Source organism: Pristiophorus japonicus, chromosome 6 (genome assembly GCF_044704955.1).
Source record: "Pristiophorus japonicus isolate sPriJap1 chromosome 6, sPriJap1.hap1, whole genome shotgun sequence".
NCBI lineage: Eukaryota > Metazoa > Chordata > Chondrichthyes > Pristiophoridae > Pristiophorus > Pristiophorus japonicus.
In genome coordinates this window covers 177,032,372-177,052,769 of record NC_091982.1, presented here as the reverse complement: position 1 = coordinate 177,052,769, position 20,398 = coordinate 177,032,372, and the positions used below count along the sequence as shown (strand labels likewise).

The following is a 20,398-nucleotide window of genomic DNA, read 5'->3' as shown; positions in this document are numbered from 1 at the left end:
CCAGTTAACCTGTGTAAATGTCAGAAATTCATTACTCTAGATGTGGAGTGTGTAATTGGAATAGAGAATGGCACAATGCCAGCAGAAAAAAATCTTTTAGTAATGAAGAGTTACAATTCCATATGGACTCCCGAAATTGAGGAGGTAAGTGTCGGAGTAAGACACAGAAATGATGAATGTGTTGTCATCATTTAGAAGGACCTGGACAGAATTGAAAAAAAAAATTGCACTATAAAGAGCACAATGATAAGGAATGAGCAGAGTATTAATAATCATGAAGGAAAATATTTGTATAAAGAAATGCAAAAAAGGATGTGCTGAAACAAATAAATGTTAGCAAGGATATATTAAATAAAGAAAGCACTTGCATTTAGATAATACCTTTCATGACCTCAGGACGTCCCAAAACACTTTACAGCCAATGAACTACTTTTGAAGTGTCGTCACTGTTGTAATGTAGGAAACATGGTGGCCAATTTGTGCATAGCAAGGTCCCACAAATAGCACTGCGATAAATGACCAGATCATCTGTCCTTAGATGTTGTTTGAGGAATACAATGTTGACCAGGCCACTGGGAAACTCCCCTGTGCTGTGGGATATTTTATGTCCATCTAACTGGGCAACTGAGGTTTTGGTTTAATGTCTCATCCAAAAGAGGCCACCTCCACCAGTGCGGCACTCCCTCAATGCTGCACTGAAATGCAAGCTTAGATTAACTGGTCATGTCTCTAGAGTGGGGCTTAATCCCAGGCCTTTCTGACTAAGAGGCAAGAGTGCTACCACTGAGCCAAGGCTAACACCTAAAAAAGGCACTGAAATGAAAATAGCCTGGTTATGCAAATTGCATTATACATTCCATAATGGGAAAATCAACCTGGCTCAGTCCTTATAACTCTTCTGTTTAAAGGCAAAACACACATGAGACAGGAGGGCACAGCATGGAACAATGGTGGACCCATGACATTTACAACTCACTGATATGAAGAAGCTAATGTTGATTTATTAGGCGAGGAGAGTCTGGACAGCATTATGACTGTGAAGATTGGAGGGGAATGTAGAACTATTGTCATATACTGTATTATTCATATAGTTATATACTTATATACATGATTTACTCCATTAACATGTCCATACACATTTATTGTGTATGTTTGCATAATAGTGCATGTACTATCAACACAGTACCAAAATTGATAAGTATGCTTATGCAATCATAATGTTCCTCTGCTCTCTTTCTAGAGCAAAGGGAGTCCAGTGGTCTACAAGATGCAAGCAAAAGCAGCGCTCACCAGAACACTAACATTATCACTTCCACTTGAAACATATACCAGACACAGATACAAACACTTGGAAGAAATAGAGTGTTACACCAAGCTGTGAGGCAAGTATAACCAGCTGTAAAAGGCAGGGGTCACTTGCCCCCCTGCATTCATTGGAAGGTGGTATGGATAGTATGGAGATGTTCTGTGCTAAGATATTCACTGCAACTCTCACATATGATGACATAAAGTACTGCAATCTGCCGTTGGATACTAGGATCTCAGCTATGTAAACCATTGGCACATTAGGACCATCCATCATGAATGTTCCTGCACTGCTATAGAGGCTTTTGGGTCCAAATTACAACTGTCGTCATGCCTAGCATCACCTCACTTGGAGAATTGTTACAAACAACCACGAGGGAAGTTTTCAAAATCTTATAGGTGCCCAGAGTGATCAATGGGCTTTATAAGGAGATACCCTTCAGTAGTGACATGCATGAAGCAGCACTGCAACAGCCAATTGGGACTCCTATTGGGAGCAGTTTTGTACTATCACGTACCCTTGTTTGAGTAGTAAGTTTTGCCAGTGTCAGCTGTGGCTCAGTGGGTAGCACACTCGCCTCTGAGTCAGAAGGTTGTGGGTTCAAAGGACTTGAGCACATAAAATCTAGGCTGACACTTCAGTGCAGTACTGAGGAAGTGCTGCACTGTCAAAGGTGCCGTCTTTTGGATGAGACGTCAAACCAAAAAGCCCATCTGTTCTCTCAGATGGACAGTAAAGATCTCATGGCACTATTTCGAAGAAGAGCAGGGTGCGTTATCCCCGGCGTCCTGGCCAATAGTTATCCCTCAATCAACACAGCAACAATCTGGTCATTATCACATTGCTGTTTGAGGGAATTTGCTGTGCGCAAATTGGCAGCCGCGTTTCCCACATTACAACAGTGGCTACACTCCAAAAAGTACTTCATTGGCTGTAAAGCACTTTGAGACGTCCAGTGGTCATGAAAGGTGCTATATAAATGTAAGTCTTTCTTTCTTTCTATCTCTGAAATTAATGAACCCACAATGACTCCAGCAAAGGTCCATCATATTTAGTCGCAGAATACAATGAATTCACTTTTTGTATCTCTTCCAATCTGCCATTCTTTCATTGCGCAGAAAGTAAATGTCAGTTGTCCAAAAGCCAAAGAAACAATGTTTGACTTATGTGAAGGTCCCTATCCTATGGCATAAATATTAAGTGATCACCATCATTGTCGATGGCCATGCATGGCAGATGATCAAACATCTGTGCAGGTCTTTGTGGTTCAGGCAAGTCTGAACCTCCTCATGTACTGCTCCTCTGTTGTTCCAAGGCAGTTTGATCTGTTGTGGTAGATGAATTGCCTGAGTCAGTGGTGTGGTAGATGAATTACCTGAGTCAGTGGTGTGAATTATCAGGCCTCCTGGGAAATGGGGTGGTAGAACCTCAAAAATGGTGGGCAATGACCTACCTCCCATTGCCGCCTTTGCTGTGGTCATGGCAAAGTTCTGCTGAGCTTCCCGCTGGGTGGGTGGGGCTGCCTCTGAATCAGGGGCCTATGATATATCTAGGACCCCGATTAACATTTTTCGACTGAACTGGACGAAGTGTGCTCTGTGCATTTTCCTCCCAGTATCAGCTGGCAGTCTAGCCTAAGGGAATCCCAAAGGTAAGTTCCTTCTTATTTTTGTGGGGCCACAAATCTAGCCTGGGCTCCACAAAAGTAGCCTGGGCCACTGCCCTCTCCAGACATCGAGCCCCCCACCCCCACAAACCTACTGTCCTCCCACCCACATGCCAGCTGGTGGGCTGCCCAGAGCTTGATCTCTGGCCGCAGCCCACTGTCCCTATGCTAATGAAGCCCAGGACTCAAAAGAGACTGGGCCTCCCACCGGGTCCACCATGTAGCCATGTTCTGCCATCTGAAGTCTGTTTGGGGGAAAATCCACCTATAAGAACATATGAATTTAAGAAATAAGAGCAGGAGTAGACCATTTAATAAGATCATGGCTGATCTGATCTTGGCCTCAACTCCACTTCCCTGCCCGCTCCCCATAACTCTTGACTGCCAATGTCTGCTGCAAGTCATTCTGTGCTGCAGGCCATCCTCACCTTCTGCTCTACTGTGATAGATGCACCACTGACTACAACACCCTCTATAAAACTCCTCTATATTTTGACTATTTTTACTTCTCTACTGATCTTTCAAGCTTTCCCCTTTGTTAAATTCATTGCATTCAGGATCAACCATTGGATTTAGCTCTTACAGTTGCAGAAAGTTGCATGAGTTTATCATTAATGATTTTTATCACGGCATTAGTGAGTGAAGATCAGCTATTTATCTGCCTTTTTGCTAACATTTTATGCTCCTTTCTTAGAAGAGTAGGAATCCTCGGTCCTGAACATGCCTAGTAGTTCACTTCTTATTCTCATCTTACTATTATCAAAGGTACAAATGTTGGGCCCTTTTAAAGATACCTTAACACGAAAAAGTCAATAAGTTTAATCTACTCAATCAAAACCGTACAGCATTCTCAAAAAATGTTAAAGTTCTAATCACGTAATAGTTATAGTCCTAACTTGAGGTAGGGGCAACAGAGCTGTTGCTTGATCTTTGCGGAGCTTTGATCCCAAAAAAAGCATATAGAGCATCCCCACTTAGGGGCTCCATTTTCCCCAATTTGGCCATTTTTAAAGAGCCAGTTGTGTGTGAGAACTTTAATTCTCAGTGGAAAAATTGGAGCTGCAATACAATATGCAACGCGGCTCAGGAACCAAAAATTTCTCACAGGATGAAGTGGAGACACTAGTTACTGTAATTGAGGCTAGATGGCATGAGCTGGACACCAGCAGAGGTCACATAAAAGTTTCACCAAAAGAAATGAAGAAACTCTGGAACCAACTTGCATGAGATTACTGTGCAATGGTGACCACCCTGAGGTCTGGAGGCCAGTGCAAAAAGAAATGGCAGGACCTTGGTCAAGTAGTTAAGGTAAGTAATATTTTCATTTATTTACTGGAATTGTATCTGTATGTCCCACCCAGCAGAAAGACACCTTCTCTAAAAAGTTATATTTTCATCTTTGCAGAGGAAGGTGGCACACAACAAAAGAGAAAGAACTGGGAGGAGGTCCGGCAAATCGGCACCCACTGACACCCTTGGAAGACAGGGTCGCTGCTTTGATGGGTCCTGCCTGGAGAAAAGCAACCACCACTGCACAAGCTGGGCCCACACTCAAGGGAGAGGGTAAGTCCTGAAAATTCCACAGTCTGGCTTTGCTAAATGTTAAGTACTGCGCGGGCTAGCCATGCTTCGGTTCATGGGGATGTCTTCGACAGCTACGCTTCGGTTGATGCAATGTGCTATCATTCATCGCGGTCCTTCAAATGAGCCTGCTGCCTGTGCTGTGTGAGCCTACTCATACCACCCACCCTGCCCCCTCCTCTGCTGCTAACCATTTGTCTATTCTGTTATGTTTTGCAGAACTTGAGGCCAACCCTAACGAGGCTGAAGCCGATGCAGAAGAAGATTCAGACGCGGACGAGCCTTAAGAGGAGAACATCTTCCAATCCCACCTTCCAGACCAACAGCATGGGGGTGAGGGGGAGGGTGGGGGGAAGGATGAAATCCCCACTCATGTACTCACTGTGGAGGAGGTGCAAGTGCCGCCCATTGAGGTGCCAGGCCCTTTCCTGAAAGGTGGAGTGTTGGGATATTCCATGGTTTCTCACAGTCCAAGGCTGGGGATTCCAGTGGGGTGCAGTGAGGTTCACCCAGGGCCCCACCGTCCGAGGCTGCAGGTCCCAGTGGGATGCAGTGAGCCACACCCAGGGTGAGGAGGGGAAGGAGAGCTCGACAACGCTCTCCTGAGGTGCAGGATCTAACAGATGTGGTTCAGATAATGGCAATGAGTGCAGAGAGCATTGATCTTACGCGATCACTCCTGGACGCCATCAGTGGGGTGGGTGATGAGGTATCAGAACTGTCAGGAGAAGTAACATCACTCTCATGTGAAATGGGAACACTGTGCGGGCACATAGGGAGGGAATGTCGCAAACAGTTGATACAATATTGGTGCATATGAGGGAGGGAATGTCGCAGATAGTTGAGACATTGTTGGTGAACATGAGGGAGGGAATGTCACAGGTAGCTGATACATTGTCAACGAACATGAGGGAGGGAATGTTGCAGGGAGTTGAGACACTGCCAGCGCACATGAGGGGGGGAATGTTGGAGTTAGCTGCTACAATAAGGGAACACGCCCAGACTCCGCGGCCATTGACAGAATCAACTGCCACCCCAACTCCAATCCCCAGACCAGCCTCTGGAGAGGCCCAAGCCGGGCCCTCCAAATTACCACCTGCCCATGCCCCCCCATCAAGAAGTGCGCATTACCCAAGATGCTCGAAAGAATAAGCTTGGTACCAAGCCGAGAAACGCTGCGCCACCGCCTGCGGGTAGAGGTGGAGTCAACAAGACCAAGCGCAGCGGGCGGTCTTAGAATAAGGTGGAGGAGAGATGGGTGCAGCCTTTCTTTGCTGCTGTTGTTGTTATTATTAATGTTGTTACTGTTGTAACTGTTCTCAAATTAAACGTTTTTTTAAGTTATGTAAATTTACAAGTTTAAAAGTTTGTAAGTGATCTTAAAGTTTTTAAGTGATCTTAGAGTTTGTAAGTGATCTTAACTGAAAATTTAAAAGTTTAATACAAGAATATTTTTATTAAAGTTAAGTACAAACAAGTGTTAAACTTTTGAATAAAATATATTTTAAATTATAACTAAATCATTTCCATTATTTGTTCCAGTATTAACACAATTTTTTGAACTAAAGAAGAATCATTTCCATTATTTGTTCCATTAACACTACACAATATTACGGAATAGGTCCAAACAGTAAACATGGCCCATTTGGAATAGTTGCCACTGAGCCTTCAGGTAGCAAAGCATTCACGAATGAACTGCTGGCGCAAGGCTCGAGCAATAGTTAAAGGGGCATGACGGCCCACCCTCTTCTGCCGTTGTGCTTCAGGTTCAGGTAATTGCATAGCTTCCTCCTCTTCCTCCTCATCTGCATCTTCCTCCTCAACATCAGCCACCCTCACCTCAGGGGGGCCTTCTACTACCAGCTGCTGCCTCATGATGGCTAAGTTATGCAGCATGCAGCACACAACAGTGAACTGACCGACAATCTCAGGGGAGTTTTGCAAGTAGCCTCTGGAATGGTCCAGGCATCGTAAACGCTGCTTCAAGATGCCAATGCTCCTCTTTATTGGGCTGCACGTCGCAATGTGCGACATGTTGTATTCCCAGTCAGCTTCCTTCCAGGCTACGCGTTCCTGGTCAAGAGCCAGGTGGCGAGGCTGTACTCTTTGTCTCCCAGTAGCCAGCTCTACCCTTCAGGCTGCTGCTGAAACATTGCAGATATCATCATCATCATCATCATAGGCAGTCCCTTGAAGAGAGGATGACTTGCTTCCATGCCAAAAAGGAATGAGTTCACAGGTGTTTCAATGAAGGGCCTAATAGTCCAGATCTCGAACTACATCGAGAGGTGGAAGACTTCCGGGCCGGGCTGCCACACACAATAATAGTACTGAACAGCTAAATCGCACTCCATTTCACTATTACCTCTCATCTAAGTTGGCTATTATATCATATTCATGTGTCAAACAACTCTGTCATGCCTCAAGCAGGAAATTTGCCATCTGTACAGCAATTATTGTTACAATTTCAGATACAGTGCTCTCGCATAGGATGAACGCATCATGGGTGCTCCCAAGATATCTCACATCAACTGACATGATACGATGCATGTTGTCACACACGAGCTGCACATTAATGGAGTGGAAGCCTTTTCTGTTCCTGTATATCTTGGAATCCTCCAAAGATGCTCGCAAGGCGATATGGGTACAATCAATGTAGCCCTGTACCTTTGGAAAGCCAGCAATCCTGGAGAAGCCCACAGTCCTGTCATGGATTGCCTGGATGGTCATGGGGAACTTTATGTCATCATGTAGAAATGGCGCACACATCCCCAGTTGTGGCCTGGAACGATCCAGATGCATAGAATGAAAGTGCAGCTGTAACCTTCACTTCAACTGACAAAGCAGTCCTCCTAACCCTTCTAGGTTGCAGGTTGCAGGGAATAGAATATGGCTAGGGTGATCTCCTGGACTAGTTTCGATCGCCTGGATGGGTCGGGAAGGAATTTTCCCGGATTGTTTTCTCCCTAAATTGGCCTGGGTTTTTATCTGGATTTTGCCTCTCCCAGGAGATCACATGGCTCTGGTGGGGGTGGAGTGTAGAATGTTTCAGTATAAGGGCTGTCGCAGTTGTGTGAGGCAGACTGGTTGGGCTGGGCGCTCTTTGCCTTTCTGTCATTGTTCATAGGTTTATATGTAATCTTTAGGGCTGCTGACCAAGGACCGTGCAGCTCTTAGTGTGGACACAGTGGGCCGGAATGGCCTCCTTCTGCGGTGTAAATTTCTATGTTTCTATGGGCCCAAGTTTCGGGCCGTGCCGCGAACAGCGCACCCTGACCTGGACGCCCATTTTTCGCACCCGAAGGTGCGCCTAAAAAATACCTGCAGATTCTCCGGCTCCCTGCAGGTCCTTTGGAGCTTGGCGTGGCACAGCACGAGCTGTGGGGGTTGGAGCCAGGCCCCTGCGCTGAAATCAGTGCCGGGACCTCTGCACAGGCGCACTACAGTGGACGCGCAGTAGCTGCAGGCGCCTGAAACTGTGTGGGAGGGGCCCGAAGCACGCAGCCCCTAGCCCTGGCCAAATGGGCTCACTGGGGCAGCGAAGATCAGGCTGCACCTCCCTCGTCCAGCTCCTGCTCTGGCTCCAGCTTCCTCCCCTGTTCAGCTGGCTCTCTCAACCACCCCACACCACCCCCCCCACCCAGCTCCCGCTCCTTTCCCCCTCCCCCCCCGCAGCTCCTGCTCCACTCCCCCCCCCCCAGCTCCCGCTCCGACTACCTCCCCCGCCAGCTCCCGCTCCGATGACCCAACCCTCAGCTCCCACTCTGACGACCCCCGCGCCCCCAGCTCCCACTCCGACGACCCCCCCCCACCCCCAGCTCCCGCTCCGACAACCCCCCCCTCCAGCTCCCACTCCGATGACCCCCTTCCACCCCCAGCTCCCACTCCGATGACCCCCTTCCACCCCCAGCTCCCACTCCGATGACCCGTCCCCTCCCACCCCCAGCTCCCGCTCCGACGATGCCCCCCGCCCCGCTCTGGCTTCCCCCGGCCACCTACCTTCAACTCCGGTCCATTCCCTCTTCCTTCGTTGGGGCCCGCCCGCTCGGCATCTTGCTGGGGGCGGATCTCACCCGAAGTCTTGGGCCTAGCTTTTTCACATTGGCCGGGCCTGTTCAGCCTCCTCCATCTCCCCCTCCCTCCCTCTCCCTCCCTCCCTCTCCTCTCCCCCTCCATCCCTCTCCTATCCCCCTCCCTCCCTCCCTCCCTCTATCCCCCTCCCTCTATCTCCCCCTCCCTCCCTCTCCTCTGCCCATCCCTCCATCTCCTATCCCCCTCCCTCCCTCCCTCTAGCCCACTCCCTCCCTCTTTCCCCCTCCCTCTATCTCCCCCTCCCTCCCTCCCTCTCCTCTTCCCCTCCCTCCCTCTCCTCTCCCCCTCCCCCTCTCCCTCTCCTCTCCCCCTCCCCCTCCCCCTCCCTCTCCCCCTCCCTCCCTTTCCTCTCCCCCTCCCTCTGTCTCCCTTCCTTCCCTCCCCCTCCCTCTCCCTTCCCTCCCCCCTTCCCTCCCTCTCCCCACTCTCCCCACTCCCCCCTCCTCCTACCCCTCCCCTCCTTCTCCCCCTCCTCCTCCCCCTCCTCCCCCCCCTCCTCCTCCCCTCGCTGTCAGAAACACAGACACTGACAGACACAGAGAGACACACCCTGGGGGGGTGGGGGGGGGGGGGCCGTCCCAGCACGCTGTTGGAGGGCTTCCGGTGCTGCAGTCGGTGAGTAGAAAATGTTTTATTCATTGATTTAAAAAAAAAATTTTTTCGATTGATTTATTGGTTGATTTATTGATGTATTTATCATTTATTATTGATGATGGGTCTTTATTTGTAAAACTGAAGTGTTTAATGTTTGTAAACTTCCCTTTCCCCCCCCCCCCATTCCCTACGCCTGATTTGTAACCTACGCCTGATTTCTAAGTGTAGGTAAGGTTTTTCTGAGCGTACAAAAATCTACACTTACTCCATTCTAAGTTAGTTTGGAGGAAGTTTTCACTGCCTAAACTTTCAAAATGGGCGTAAGTGGCCGGACACGCCCCCTTTTGAAAAAAAAAATCTGTTCCAAACTGAAACTGTTCTAACTGACTCGAACTGAAGCAAACTAAATGCCGAGAATTGCAATTTCTAAGATACTCCATTCTAAACCAGTTGCTCCAAAAAAAACAGGAGCAACTCAGACCGAAACTTGGCCCCAAAGTTTCTATGTCTGCTTTTATTAACTCACAGATCTTGGTTACAACGTCTTTGTGGAAACACAGCCTTCTCACACAGTCTGTATCACTCAGGTGCAAGTATGAACGCCTGTCTCAAGATACCTGATGTGGGTAAGGCCCCCTGCCCATCATCTTACGTGCTCTGAGGTTCCTCATGCAATGATGTCAACTCAATCACCTCCTCCGTAGCACCATCATGCAGATGGCTTGCACGAGGTAGGGCATTGGCAATATTGCCCCCATAATTAAATTGTAGCTTTGCAAGACGTTCAAAACAGCAGGACAAGGCATTAAAGCTTCTCTCCTCTCTCACTTCCCAAGGTCAACACCCTAGTATGGACCACACCTTGGTCTGCTCATGCGCAATAGGCTTGCTTAGAACAAGAAGCTAGGCATTCAATGAGGACATTTGGGGCAACGAAGTCTAATGCAATTCTTTCATTTTAGATTTTTTCAAAGTACCACCCCACCATTGACCGAATATCTCCTCACTGGGCTCGTGGGTCAGCCAGCAGAATCGCTCCCTCGCCCAGACACAGGGGTTCGGTGTCCACCCCCCCCATTCCCTCCCAGGCTTCTTTTGAAGCTGCTGCATAATGTAAGGCTTCTCATGCCTTCAGTTTGGCTTCCACCCCCACCCACCCCCGGGTTTCTTTTGAAGCCGAGCCCCTGTGTGTCCAGGCGAGAGAGCAAATCTGCCGGCCGATGCTCTGACCCTCGAGCCCGGTGAGGGGATGTTCGGTGGTGGTGTGGCACTTTGAAAAAAATCCAAAATTAAAGAATTGCATTAGACTTCCATTTTCTCTGTTTTGCGTTTGAAAAAAATTAAGCTTCTTGATGCATATTTAATGTCTTCTTGACTCCCTCCAAAACTTTGCATAAAAACAATGGCGTCTTTCTGCGTTGATTTTTTTAATGTGCACTGGTTTTTAAATGCCCAGATGGTTTTTTGGGAGTGGTCACATACGTTGTCCTAGGAAAAATGTAAATCGGCCAAACCTGTATAAATCTGAAAAACTGGCGCAGACATCAGATTACGCAAAAAAATACTAACCTAAAAAAATCATAACTAACTGAGTTACGCTGCCGCAGAAACTTTTGGGGAAACTTGGACATTTTAATTTACGCCAAAAAAAGCAGTGTAGATAACATGGGAAAATTGAGCCCATAATGCTTTCATTTTTGACTTTTCCGAAAAAAACAAAATTTCCACCTTGAATGTCCATCCCTAGAACCTTATTCTGCTGTGGTTGCACTTTACAGCTTTTGAAAAGGTCATGCACAACTCAAAGACCATTGACAATCTTAAGAACTGTGAGGTTTCAACCTAGGACCAGACTGCAGGAAATGTCCGTCTCCTTCATTACACAAAATCCATGTTCATTTAATTGGTTAAAAGTCAGTTGTAATCTACACAGGCTGGTTAGATGAGTACCCGTTTGTATTTCATCTACTGAGATCAAGATTCAGGTTGATTTATTTAAAGAAATGTTTTCCATTCCTTCTACCACTTAATAATTGATAAGAACAGGACATATTCAGCAGTGCGTGCAGTCAAGACAGTTGTGTTAGCTGTCATGGACCAGTCACCAGAATCAAATTGATCATTGGAGAAATGCTAATCATAATCTTATATAGAAGCTAAAGTATCACTTACTGACTAAAATAATATTGTGACAGAATAATTTAGATAGAAAACAACTAAGTGTATTACCTCATGCATGTTGTTCAATGCATACCAGATCATCAGGTTTTCACTGTAACATGCAATTCAAGTAATTTTTGTTTCCTTTCCCTCATTTTTTTGTAGGTTCTTTCTTAATAGTAGAATCTTGAGGAGGTATATTCTACACAATGACCAGATTGTACAGAATTGGGAAATCAGCTTATTTTAAAGATAGTCAGTCTTTTTCTGGCTGTAAGCCTGGAACTTATTTTTCAGGAATCCTATTTTCAGCCCAGTGCCCCTACAATGCATTCCAATGTCAGGACAAACAGCACAGGTCAGACACAGAGTAAAGCTTTCTTTACCTTGCCTCCATCAACGTGTCTGAATCTGAAGCTCAGTAGAACACCCCCTGTTACTGCAGCGTAATATCTTCATTTCTCACACCAGCCTTTCTTATTGACCTCTTTTAATGGACGGGGTAGGTTAATTTTAACTTTTATCACTGGGCGAAGAACAGGTGGTAGCGAATCAGCAGCCGCTTCCACACAACAGCCGATTTGAAAAGTGGGCGAGCTGTAAAACCGGCGGCTGCTTCACAATTACCTGTTTTTTGCCTCATGTTAAAGTTAAAATGATCCCAAGCGAGATTCGTCAACGTAATGAAAATAAGAAAATAAGTCATTTTGTACTTTGGAGATGTATTCAGTAAATACTGTGTTAACACTACTCAAACCTATTTCACGTAAGTCCCTTTCAGCTGGCAGAGAAAGATTTTCATCCCATTAGTCTGGTCCCAGAGGTGAAAGGACAGTGTGTTAACTTGCTGCATCACTCCATCCTACAGATTACTTTGCTTTTGGCATATCCTTTGTTCCAATTAACAGTCCTCACATTTCCTTTAATTGTTTCATTAATTAACAAAATATTTATTGACAAACAAAAACATGAATTCATCGAAACACTAGATCAAGCTGCAAAGGAAGCAATGCCCAATATACAGTTATATTTTGCTGTTTACAGTTAGGCTCTGATAGCACTAGCTGTAAAACACACAGATAAAAGGTGGCATCAGAGCATTTTATACCGTTATAGTAGCTACCAGTAATTGTTCAACACTGACAGCAGCAATTCAACTGATTATTTCTTTTTGCCCGAGGCTTACAACAGACACACACAATAGGCAAGCATTTTCTCTTACAGTTCTAAATTGTACTGAAACTCTTAACTTATTCATAACAGATAGATCTCCAGCTGAGACAGACACTTTACTATTGCACTGCCTGTCAGTTTTCTGTGTTCTTTTCAAACACCAGGGGATTTAATAAACATATCTGATAATCTCTCCTGCGCTAGAGGAGAAGATGACACTGTATACAAAATTATCTTACTTCCACGCTGAGGGAGGCAAAACTATAGAATCATTCAATCAAATCTTTTTCAAAAAATGAATACTGTGCTGTTCTTGTATGATGCATGCCCTTTCCACTTCTCACTAAACTAATACCATTTCCTAATATGAATAAAAAGTGCAATTGTGGCATGGCAATTAACAAAGAAATAAGTGATTCTTCCATAATATAATCCTGCTTTGGTGCTCAGTTTGTTCATGGATGCCAAAAGCCTGTTTATATCCTGTTGGTTTTCCATGAGTAAAGTTAGCCCACAGATTTATGGTTTTCGTGGAGATATGGATGAAATTGCAGAATAAAATCCCCAAAACACTAATTCTATGTAATAAAAATTTAATTTAATTTAATCAGTAATTGTAAAACAACACTAGCCAAGGAATGAGTGGGAAGGATTCATCGTTTAGAATACCTTTATTTGTCTTTTTCTTTTATTTGATTCCAAAACATAAACCAGAGCATCATGCTGATTATGTCAGTAGTGTAACAGTTTGTGTTTTGTTTTCAGCGCGGAGTGGCCACTGGAATCTTGTAACAGTCATTTCACTTTCATCCAGTTCAATACTTTGAGTATTTCCTTTCAGTTTATTTTGATCAAAACCCCATTAAGCTAAAGATTATAGCGCACAGCACTTGGATAAGGTATTCCTTTTCCTCCATTTTTCTGCTCTCTTGAAGGCACTAACTCATGCTGTGATGTCTCTCCATGGGGCACCTCACCTGTGTGTACCTGGATTTTGAAGGGTAGAATTTCTGCAGGAGATCCCTGATCTCCCATTGTAACTTTGATGGCAGACCAGCATAAACCCCACAAGTGCCACTCTGTAACTAGTTGAGTGTTGGAGCTAAGTCAGTTGTCTGTTCTGATTGTACTTTACTATATGCAGGGCAATGCCTGACCTCTATGTGGCACCTCCCCATGTGGTTGCAGCTGAGATTGATGAGTTACTAAATGGGGTGACCTAACTTTGGTGCAAGGCTGAGTACCTCTGTTCTGTGGCAATTCGTGTTTGTACACAAGACAGCTGAGCCACTGGACTGAGCTGCAACTACAGACCAGAAGACCAGTCTCTACAGCTGAAGAAATTATAAAAGCAAGACCATCATATTTCTTCCAATTTGCCTGAATAAAAATAAATACATTTTATGATTTGTACCCACACTAATGAGTTAACTATTAACATTCAATAACATTTAGTGAACTAGAACAATGGACCAGGATTAGTCCAGGAGAAGTGATGGGGAAACAATGGCGTGTGTGAGATCCATGCACTTCCCGTTGGCCACATTGAGTTCTAGTTTCTGTTAGCTTAATAATTTTAGAATTCAAAAGGCTGAAACATCAATGAATCTCCATGTAGGCAATGCCTGGGATTATTAGTGACAAAAAGTACTTGAACTGCCCACCACTGTTTAGTTGAAGTGATTACTTTAGTAGTTTCTGAGCGAATGGTAAACATCATTTGGAAATACTCCCCAACAGCTGTTCATATTCACTGCACTTTATATATATCCCACTCTAGAGGCTGACAGATGGGTGGAATCTTGTAATCATTTATGAAGGACAGGGTAGACAAAAGACGGCTAGTTCTGCTGCTCACGATGATTTGTGAAGGCAGTCAATTGCCGGCTTCTGTTGATGATTACAAGATTCCAACCATCTGCCTGCCATTGTGGCCTGTGAGTATCAGCCGCAGCTCACACTACCTTAATAAACAAGTGTAAGCCAAGTTGTCAGTGTCAAAGGCACGGACTAATTTAATTGTTAAAAGCTACATGATATGTCAGCAAATCTAGTGACAATGTTTTTATTTACACTTGCTGATTCCCCCTTCCACTGCTTCCATGGCCTCTAGCCTCTAGCCTCCGTGTGACTTTTCTTCAGTGAATGAATGGATGAATCCACCTTGGCTTTCTCCATGACATCATCACTTGTGTCACTCGATGACAGCCTATATCGACGGCTCTTTCCCAAGGCTGTTGCTCCACCTGTGACAGGTCCTATTCAGCAAGCCTGACCAAGAACTGATGGCTCATCAGATATGTGGCCAATTGATTCAAACAGCAGGCTCAGTGTGGGTCTAACACTGGAATATGGCACTTTTCAGTGTCGCTAATGGACATTACTTTTTAGTTATCGCATGAATACCCAGCATTTAGCCTGGCAGGTAGATACAACATGAACAAAAGCCTCCCTTTTCAGCTCGATCTGCCAGTGAAGCTGCTCTGATATCTCGTAAAAAGCATTAATATTGTATGCTTAGGTACTAGAGAAGTTAATACAGGTCAAATTGCACTGTGCAAGATTGGCATACTGCCACTTAACACATACGTTAAAACAGTGGACAAAGAATATCCAAGAATTTGTGTGGCAATATTGTACAGCAAGATTTCATCCTATAAGTATCAGATTATACCGAGTGTCAAAGCTTCATTTCATTTGTTAATGAGCTGTGGTAAACTGTGCTCATACCTAAAGCTTGTTGGTGTATTTGTGAGTAACTGCCACCAATCTGGTTGTGACATATTGGGGGCGACTTTCATTTTGAGTGTCATTTGGGTGGGTGGTGGGCAGGACATAATAGCAACTGCCCAAAAGGAATGCGAATGGTACTCATTCAATTCTGGTCTGAGGTCCTGATTAGAATGGCAAGCTGACAGTGCGAAATACGCTCACCAATAGGCAGCTCATCATCTGAAGACAGGTAATCAGGCAGGGCAGCCGAATGTGAAAGACCTGCAGCAGTAACTTAAAGGGGAGGGCTATTAGCAATGGGAATAAAGAGAGACAGCAGGTTACAGCAGCAGGCAACATGTGTGAAGAACAAACAGCAACAAATGCATTCGATTTGAAACCCTTTAACGCTCAGAACTCAAGTGTCTGCCATAAAAATGTCTCCCAAACCTCCATCCGGCTTTCCCCAACTGCAGCTGAGGATCCCTTTAACTATCGTTGGCAATGGTCATCTCCCGACTTGTATCACCCATGTTGGTGAGCAGGAGCAGACTGTGGTGACAGTCAGGCGGACTGAGGTGAAAATGACATTAGTGGTCTTAACTTCCTCAATTGACCCCAATATATTTATGAGTCTCCCAACAGTTTCCGATGGGAGTTCTGACTACCAGAATGGAGGTCCACTCAATAATTAGGACCGACAGAAACTTAGTGGCAAATTGGCATTTCAACCATTTATGTCATTTCCTTCCCACTACGACACCAATTTTAAACACACATGGAACGGTAATGACACGAAAGTATTGCCCACTGCATTCTTCTGAAAGCCATTTAATAAATGTTAAATATGGTACAGATGCCTTTATGGACTTGGGTCTCACCAGTGGCACAAATCTTCATAGCTTTGTTTAACGCTGTATTCTAAAAACATGAAAGACTGTCACGAAGTCTTTTCAGTGTTCCATCACCATGGTAATCAATTCCGCACCATCACACAGTGAAATGGCAGTTTCTGACTGAATTATTGACACTTAACACTTGAAGGGACACAAACTACTTAGTGTCACTGTCACTACATCCTATACACTGGGTGTGACATCAAAACTCAACACTGTTGTGAACAAGGGAACTGAAACAGTTGGATACAACACAAAGAAAATAAACAGCACCATATGCTGGACCAACACTTCACAATTGTTACTGTCATGAAGCAAATAGAATTTTCTGGGTGAAGAGTTTTTTGACAGTGGATCCTGGTTTTCCCCATCTGATTATTGATTTACAGCTTTAGCACAGTGGAAATGTTAGCAAGGCACTATTCTGGTGCAAAGGAAGCACCAATATTTTACTTGTTATCCATACAAGTTGATGACAGTTGTCAGAAACACTTCCAAAGTGTTAATATTGTAATTGTTTACCTTTTGACGTTATCAAAAAATGATATGATTTGAGTTTTATCTGCAAGTTTTGTTCGAAATGTTTCTGCTGTAGAAGTTCAATGGTCAGAGTAGTCTGGAGGCACAGCATGTTAGTACACTTCCATGTTGTGCCACTGGATAGAAGGCTGGGTTCTTTGTCCCTGCTTCCTAAACAGTGCATTGTTGACCTCAGCTTGGCTGATGCATGGAGGAGAGGAGGCATATTCCCACAGGGAGAGAACATCCAAAGTTAACCACATTGTTTGAATCTTTGTGAAGCTAGTTATAGAGAGCACCACCAGTAGAAACCAATGGAGCAGGTTGCCAACCCTTCCAAGACAGAGATAGTCCTAAGGGGTTGGAGAAAAATAATATAAAGCAGGGAGTGAACAACAAGCTTGACAATTGGCTCACCTTTGCTATTACTCTGAGTATAGAGTTATTCATTTTATTCGTGACTTTTTGGGGGGTTTGATTAAAATTTGTGTGTTTATATGGGTAAAGGTGCCCAGAAACTGCTTTTAATGTTTAAAATTGTAAACCTTTATTGATTTTGTTCATGCTGTAATAATACTACTATGGGTGGTTTCCACAGCTGTGAGGTTTTGGGATCAGTTATGGTGTAGGGTGTTTAACAGTCAGGGTGCCACACATAAAGAGTGAAGCACACATTACTGTGCTTCAACACTCCCAGAAAGTGTGAAAATAACAGTAATAACATTTTAACAGAAAACAGTATTTTTTTCCCTGTCTTGTCATTTCATTTTTGGACTCGAAGCACTGGGACTGCATCACTGTAGCATTTGTTTTGTCTTCTGTTACAGATTTTAAAAGATTCCTAATTGTTTTTTTCTTTTTACACTGACAAACTTGTTAGTTGATGAAGAATAACAACAGTATGTGTGGGATCACACGTTTTAATTACAGGTTGCTGGTGCCTAGTACAAATGACCTAACTGCAGTTATTTAGGAAAGGTTTTAATAACAGGTTGTGGGAGAACCAGTGGGATACTTTTCCCTCTGGGGCATCTGGCCTAGACCTTTCTGTTGTTATACTGTGGAGAGGAAGTGGTCAAAGGCAGTTGTACAATGAGAAATAACAAGGTAGGAAAGGCCAGCTTTATTATTCCACTTTCACCTCCTGCCTTCAACCAACTTGCATTGTGGGGGGAATAATAATCCATGCTGGAGGCATGGAGACTAGCAAGAGTAAAGCAGAAGTGAATCAATGAAACACTGTGACCAGTAAAAGGAACAGCCACTAATAAAAAATAATTTAATTTTCAAACACTTATTTTTCTGCAAATATGTTTTTCACAAGACTCCATCTGTCATTTCACACACATTGTAAGGGGCTTATTTTTTGCCGAGGTCCTGCCCTCCTTCTCTCCTGAAGGCAATAACAGCTCCATGGGTTCTGTGCACCTTCTGGCACCTTGCCCAGGTGACCATGCTTCCTGCATGAGCGTAGAAAGTGAGTGTTTGCAGACTAATCATGGAGGCATCTGATCCTGCCTCATCTGATATCTAGATAAGCACATTTGTCAGCAGAGTTAATTGCATAGTGATCAAGAACAACAATATCTTGTATTTACATAGCACCTTTAACGTAGCAAAATGTCCCAAGGCACTTCACAGGAGTGTTATGAAACGACATTTGACACTGAACCATATGAGGAGATATTAGTGCAGATGTAGGTTTTAGGGAGTGTCTTAAAGGAGGAAAGAAATGTAGAGAGGCAGAGAGGTTGAGGGAGGGAATTCCAGAGCTTAGGGCCTAGGTAGCTGGAAACACGGCCCAATGGGGCTGCGATTAAAATAGGAAATTCACAAGAGGCCAGAATTGGTGGAGTGCAGAGTTCTCAGTGGATTGTAGGGCTGGAGGAATAACGGAGTTAGGGATGAACCCTGGCTGATATTCCTCCTGCCTGGTTGTATTTATATGTTGCCTTTTATGTTGAAATGTCTCAATAGTACTTCAAACAAAGAATTACTTTTTACAGTTTTATTTTGTAAGCAAACAGCAATTATTCTACACCAGTAACATCCCATAAACAGCCAATTGATGAACCACTAGTCGGTGTTGTTGGTTGAAGGATGAATGTCCACCAGGACATCACAAGAATCAGCTGTTCTTCTTTGAACAGCCATGGGATTTTTAACTATATTAGGACAGGCAAACATGATCTTGGATTAACACATCATTTGAAATCAGCACCTCCGATTATACAGCACTCCATCACTACTGTACAGGAGTGTTAATAACAACTTACACTTCCAGGGCTCAATTTTCCCCAGTGATTTGCGCCGTTTCTTTTGCGCAGGCCGCTTTTTATGGCCTAAGTTAAAAAAAAACACAGTTTCCCCGATCAATTTTCACCAGCGTAACTCAGTTAGTAATGATTTTTTTAGCCAAAGGGGACGTAACCTGCCACCGGTGCCAATTCTGGCCATTTAGGCAAGTTTGGCAAGCTGAGAGTTACTCCAGTTCTTCTTAGGCCAGCATATGTGGCCTTTGTAAAAAATACCTGGAGAGTTAAGGAAATTGGCGCAGGTAAGGAAATCGGTGCAGGTAAATGCAGCAGATGCCTGGACAGAAGCAGCAGGAAAGTTAAGAGAGAGGGGAGAGAGTGGGGAGAGAGAGGGGAGAAACCTTTTGGGTATAGTTAGGTGCGGGGACCGGGAGGGAGGAGGCTGTTCGGCTTGGGATAGGGGCGGGGGAATGGACTGGGAGGCCGTTCGGCCTGGGATAGGGGAAGGGGAGTGGACCAGCAAGCCACTCGGCCAGGGCTAGGGGCGGGGAGTGGACCGGCAAGCCACTCGGCCAGGGCTAGAGGCGGGGATCGGCACCGGCATCGGGAGGAGGGGGGAAGGGACTTTAATCATTTAATGAAGGTAAGTTGCTGCAATGTATTTTAAGGTGCTTGTGCAGGTTGCGAGCTGAGCTGTAAGTGTCACTTGCCAGCCTCAGACCACATTGTGTCCCTGGTTACCCTGGCAACCCAATCTTTTTGCCGCAGATCAAGGCTCCACCCGCAAAACTAAAGGACAGGTTCGGCCTGAAGAAATCAAACGGGGAAACTTAGAACATTTATTTTTGGTGTACTTGGGCCCCCAAGAACGGGTGTAAATATTCAAGTACGCCAAAAAAAAGCTTTGGAGAAAATTGAGCCCATATTCTTTTTCTTTATTCATTGGATGCGGGCATTACTGGCAAAGCCAGCGTTTCTTGCCCATCTTTAATCACCCTTGAGAATGTGGTGGAGAGCCGTCTTCTTGAACTGTTGCAGTCCATCAGGTAGTTGGATACTGAGTGGCTTGTTCAGCCATATCATCATCATCATCATCATAGGCAGACCCTCAAACTCGAGGAAGACTTGCTTCCACTCTAAAAGTGAGTTCTCAGGTGACTGAACAGTCCAATACGGGAATTACAGTCCCTGTCACAGGTGGGACAACCAGTCGTTGAATGAAAGGGTGGGTGGGACTGGTTTACCGCACGCTCCTTCCGCTGCCTACGCTTGGTTTCTGCATGCTCTCGGCTTTGAGACTCGAGGTGCTCAGCACCCTCCCAGATGCACTTCCTCCACTTAGGGCAGTCTTTGGCCAGGGACTCGCAGGTGTCGGTGGGGATGTTGCACTTTATCAAGGAGGCTTTGAGGATGTCGTTGAAACATTCCCTCTGCCCACCTTGGG

The 20,398-nt window shown here is 44.9% G+C and overlaps 1 long non-coding RNA gene across 1 annotated transcript in view; it reads left to right on the top strand.

The window, feature by feature from the left end:
- Positions 1–1,251: 1,251 nt before the first annotated feature.
- Positions 1,252–20,398, top strand: part of LOC139265309 (uncharacterized) — a 33,213-nt gene continuing 14,066 nt past the window's right edge. The window contains exon 1 of the long non-coding RNA XR_011593524.1: positions 1,252–1,382. This is a non-coding gene — a long non-coding RNA (uncharacterized lncRNA). The remainder of the gene's footprint in view (positions 1,383–20,398) is intronic.